The sequence below is a fragment of the Metopolophium dirhodum genome, chromosome 7 (genome assembly GCF_019925205.1).
Source record: "Metopolophium dirhodum isolate CAU chromosome 7, ASM1992520v1, whole genome shotgun sequence".
Taxonomy (NCBI): Eukaryota; Metazoa; Arthropoda; class Insecta; order Hemiptera; family Aphididae; genus Metopolophium; species Metopolophium dirhodum.
In genome coordinates, this window is record NC_083566.1 from 26,087,975 (window position 1) to 26,094,279 (window position 6,305).

The window sequence follows — 6,305 nt, forward strand, 5'->3', positions numbered from 1 at the left end:
GTAAAACGTTTATACAATCATTTAAATGTTTAAAATGTATATAATAATTTATACCAAATTTATTTTAGAATTTATATCTTTAATATTAAAAATAAAAATAATTTGGTGCACTGTTTAAAATTGTTAGAGCATTTTTAAGTTTTTTAGAACATTAAAATTACCAACAATAATTATGATAATCAACCCAGAAAACACCGAGGGGGGAACTGCCCCTACTTCCCCCCCTGCGGACGTCCTTGAATATATTTATATCTATGTATAATTTTTATTTTATTTATATAACCTCTCCCATTGAAGATGATATATGCCTATATATGGTTAAATTATATTGGTTAATATGGTTTTAATTATTTTAACAATTTAACATATATGTATATGCTTTTAGGCTGGATACAACTTTTTATTTTCCGTCGGATTTTTAGTAAGGATTTCGTTGTCACTTGTCATGGTAACTTATTAACAAAAACATACCTATATATAATTCATAGATTTTCCTTGTAGAGAAAAAATATCGAGTAGCATGTTATGGTTTTGTTTTTACATGGTTTTTGAATACTATAACAAGAACTTTTTAATAACGATTTAAACAGATTTGAACAACCATGATGTAGAAAAGAGGGGTGCTAGTGCTATGTGAAACTCCTGTAAATAATAAATGTTTTGTTCAAGTATACCTATAGATTTGCCGCTTGACTACGACATATCGTTGTTTATAATTAATTATATTAATAGAAGTATAATAAATTCTTTTCGATTCTGACCACAACATCGCGGGCATCCTGTAACAATGAAACGATAAACACTACTCAGTGCGCAGAGCATAATTAAAACCAATATAGGTACAAGTGGAATTTAATTTCGTTTAGCATTTGGCAGAGGTCAAATGTAACATTTTTAAAATCGATTGTTTAAGAGTATTAAGACAGTTAAAACTGGGGTGAGACAAAATGCATTTCGCATATATAGTGATTAGTTGCAGTTGTATCAGGATTCTCACATCATTTAACACAATATGCACAGGACACTCAAAAAAGAGATTATAGTGATTACCAAACATTAACAAAATAAAACAACTATAATTTAATCATAACGACTTAAAGTTCTAAATTTCAAATATTTGGTTAATGTTTGCTCTTTACTGGACGCCCTGGCCCAGCACATAATATTGTAGTAGGTTCAACTGTCACACGGGTCTACATATCAACGTACTAAACTTATGCACTATTTATCAGGAGTCAGGACGTCAAGTCGTATAGTTTTAGTTATAGTCTGCTTAGTATCGCCTGGCCGAAGTTTGGCTAGGACTTCCACTTTAGTGTATATACCTATAATATACCTATAATATGTACATGATGACCAACAAAGGCATAAGTGAATGACCAGACGTTATACAAATATTATGTGGATACCCATATGAATATATTAAAGAAAAACGTGACTCAAAGTTTTCAATTTCAAATATTTGATATCGATTTTTGGTTTTAACTAGACGCCTTTCACATCATTTTGTAGATTCATCGGTGCACAAGATAAGATATTTATATCAACGCATTATACATTTATACTTGTATATTATGCAATATTCGTCAGCCACGTCAGGTCATATATAGATTGTTTATTGTTAAGTATCGCCTGGCCGTAGTTTTGCTATAGGATTTTTACTTTTGTAGTTTTGTGTATGTAGGTATAGTATATAGGTACTATATAGCAGAGATTTTAGCACCAATTGCCGGACCGCAGATACATTTTTTACGGACCCTAATAGCTGCGTAATTATAAAATATATAATATAGTTTTAATATTAATTTTATTGATATTTATAGAAAAGAAAACTAAAAAAATTGAAATTTGAAATTGTCCGTAAACAGCTCAAAACAAGTCAAAATATTTTGAAAATTTTATCAAGTATAGGAATTGATAAAATAAACATGATATAAAACTCAAGTGTCAAAAGTTATTCGTTTTTGAATTACAACAAAATAAGAACATCGCTACATGGGAAATCGAATGAATATCGAATGTTGTGAAAATTTGAACTTCAAACGCTCATAAAAATTTAATTTGACTTTCTTATGACATTTTTTTTTTGATAAATGTAGAAAAACTTATGAAGAATCTTGTACTATATTTTCAAATCTTATATTTAAAAAGAAAAACTTTTGGAATTTCTAATTAAAAATAATGTTTGTGATGTTTACGTCTTTTGTCAAAATTTGAACTTTAAATACTTATGAAAAAAATTGTGACTGGATTTTTAATATTTTTCAAACGTCATTGTAACAATATATATTAAGAGCCTTGCATTCAATTTTCAAGCTTTTTTACCCAACAAATACAATTTTATTGACATTCATATCAAAAAAAAAAAACTAAATAAATTGGAAACTAAAAATGTCCGTAAACAGTTTTTTTTGAAAATGTTATCATGTATTAAATATGCTTATATAAACAATCAGTGAAAATTTCAAGTGGGTGTCGCTCTGCTGTACAGTAGGTTACAAGTGGATCACTGTAATGGATAAATTTGAATTCAATGATATAATATCATTGTATAAGAAAAACGGTTCTGAAAACTGAATACCTATGTCCGTATAAACAGCTCAAAATAATTTTAAAATGTTTAAAATGTTATGGTGTACATACAAAATGCTACCTAATATAAACATTCAGTCAAAATTTCATGTATCGATCATTCGTTTTAGAATTACACCAAAAACCAAAATCGATTTTGTCGAAAATCGATTTTACGTAAAAAATCCAGTTTTTCCTTAATTTTTATGTTGTTTTTCACGGCGTTGACCCCCAAAGTACCTACCAATCAAAATATTAGATTCATTTTCCTATCAAAAAAGATGAAGAAAATCTGTGTCCGCCACGTTGGACTAATTATTTAATATGCGTAAATTTGTAACGATTTGTATAATCGGATATGATATTTCTACGGTATACCTAGACACCTACCAGCTTGGTGGCTAGGTATTTTGTGGCAGGGGACCACCCACTAACCAACAATTTTGAAGGTTTAATTGCTCCAAAATTATACCTTCGCCACTGAGGTAATAGCTGCTAGGTAAAACCTACCTATATACTGTAATATAATTTTTGTGTAGGTGTAAAAAGTTTGAAACATTATAAAAGGTGTAATAAGTTTTTCATATAGGTACCACAGTTAAATAAAACTTGATATATTTTCGGTTGCACAAAAAGTATACATGACATGCCTACATTTAATAGCCCGCTTTAGACGTAAGCGATTTCGAGCGCGCTTGGAACGGACGCGCCAAGAGCGCGTGATAAAACTTTGCGTTTAAAAATGAAATCGTGTGCAGACTTAGCATTTGTCCAAACCTGTACAGACTTATCGTCTGTACCAAGACCGTGGTGTTATCTTTAAACACACATGCTTGAATGCGCGCAATAAATCTGCACGTTTTTGATTTTCGTTTTATCGAATTATAGATGTTTATAATTATAATAATAATATATTATATATATTATATATAATATAATATAATATTTATTTATTTATTAATATGGACTTAAATAAGTACAATTCACAATATATTTGTAAAGATTTAGGTATATAGAATTATAGTAAAAAATAATAATAATGAAAAATATACACTGCGTGTAAATTATTATGATGAACAATTTAATTTCTGTCGTCTATACCCCATCACTGTTTTCATATAAAACAACTCGTAATAATATTTTGTTGTACAATTCGAATATGTTTTCCGTCGATCGAGCCGCCACAGTTTATGAATTGCCACTGATTTTGAAAACCGGTGCCGATATTTCTCCAGTCATCTGTGTTAGATGGAAACTATAGGAGAAAAAAATGTAATTTGTAATAAAATATTTTAAATTCATGTTTTCTATTTAATGTATTTTAGATTCTGAGTGTGAATATATGTTTCAAGTTTTTACGACTTATAATTTTTGAATAAAAACAAATATCAAAATTCGTTTGAGGTCAAATCGTTGTTATACGTAATTTCGTAAAAGTTTGGTAGGTCTACCCCCCATGATTGTTGTTCGGGACGGCTCTGGTTTTTTTTTTATTTAAAAATAGAAAAATTAAAAAAGTGAACGAAAAGTTATTTCATTTGCAAATAAACCTTATAATTTTTTTATATACTCTGTATTTACATATGACAGGTTCTTTAAATTGATAATTTATTTAGGGATCAGTGTTGGAGCTTACAAATATAGATACAGCTAGTATTATAGATCAGCCAACAACTTCGAAGTTTTTCTCTGCTCCTCAGCCAGCACAGACACTGTGTTCCACTAAAAAAAAACGCACCGTTGCAGATCGCCAAGTGGAATTTATGAAGGCGTGTACCCAGGCACTAAGTCAAAGTGCAGAAATAAATGAGTATGATGCGATTGGAATTAACGTAGCGGCGAAATTAAAAAAGATGGAAAATAAACAGAGTATTTATGCTGATCTTTTGATTAACAAGGTCTTATCTAAGGGATTATTGGGATCATTAACTCCAGAAACTGATGTTTATGAACCAGAAGGAACAAACATTCGAAATGATGAATTGTATTTCTCCAACTTGCAGCAAAACAATACACCTGAAACGATAGTCCCACATATAAATTATGATCTTCAAAGGCCTACACTTCCTTTAAACCACCATATTTTATCGATGCAATCTAATAATAGTTCAGCTCCAGTATATTCTCAATTGTCAAATGTTAGTGGCTCATCTTTAAACAGTTCTCCTCAAGAGTAACAATTCTATTATAATTATATTTTTATAATTTTATTACATTATTTACTTTTTTTATTATAACTTGTAAAACAGTATTTCAATTATTTTTTTTTAATTTGATATAAGTGACTCATTTTTAAATATTTTATTATTTTGTTCTTTAATAATTTGGACTATTTTTTATAATGATATCTTGTGGAAAGGTATTGCATTTTTTTTTAAATACAACTAAGTTGAGTTGAACAAGTTTTTATTTTAAATTGTTATTAAAATATATTTTGTTTTACCTTCATATATTCTGCTCTTAGACTTTCGTAAATTGCTAGACATGTCTCTGGAATAATGTGTGATAGACTAGGAGCAGATATTCTCATACTGAACTTCAGATCTTCGTAAGATCTCCCCGTTGCCAAAAATCGCAGTGTTGCTACCAAACGTTCTTCTGGACTAATAGACTCACGCATAATTGTGTCTTGCTTTTTTTATCATAGGGCCCACTATCTTCAACAGGAAATCAAAATCTTCACCGTCCATTCTTAGGTAGTTTTTAAAATCGTCCGGATCATTTTAGCGGAGCTCACGTAATAAAACAATATCACTAGATTTTTTTCGGTTTAGTTTCCAAGTCTTAACCCACTTGGAACGTTTTTTTTTATTCAATGAATTTAAATATGAAACTACACTCATAGACGCAATGGCAATTTTTTTTTGCTTTACTTTTAACATTGTGATTAAGTACAATTTTATTAAAATAAGTGAATGTATAAAAAAAAAAATTTTAAAAACGGGTATTTATTTTTATATAATATATTATATTAATTAACATATATTTTATTATAATATTATTATAATAATTTTTTATTTGAAAATACTTCACTAAAGAACACCGAAATCAAAACTCAACGACACAACTAGGACTAAAAGAAAATCACATGGTTTGGTAAGATACTTCCCGCTAAAACTGTGTGAAATACACACACGCCACGCGCCGTTCTAAACACGCGCGAAAACGCTGAGTTTTGGCCTTTACACGGACGCGCATGGTACGTAGGTGCTAGAGTACAGGTAAAGCACACATGATTGGCGTGTGCTAGTTGTTGGGAACACAGTTTTGGCGCGTCACACGCGAAGAACGTGATAAATAACGCGCTCCAGGCGCGTCCGTTCCATGCGCGCTCGAAATCGCTTACGTCTAAAGGGGGCTAATCATGGATATGTTTTTGAAATGTAATTTAACAAAATACCTATGATCAATCTTTATAAAATTAACAAATATTTCCATCCATACCATACCGGCCAGAAAAAAAAATTATGTGTTCCTTGTAGCAAAATCATATTCATGTTAAAACTTAAAATACATAGTTACAAATGCTAACCATTTCATTGTAATTTGTATCATCTATACTTCTATATACTTCTTATTTCTATACTAATATTATAAAGAGACAAAATGTATATCTTGTATGTTTGTAACGAATAAACTCAAAAACTACTGGCACTATTTTAAAATGATTTCATCATTAGATTACTCATTGCTAAATTATCCCTGAGTAACATAACCTATATTTATTAGTAGAA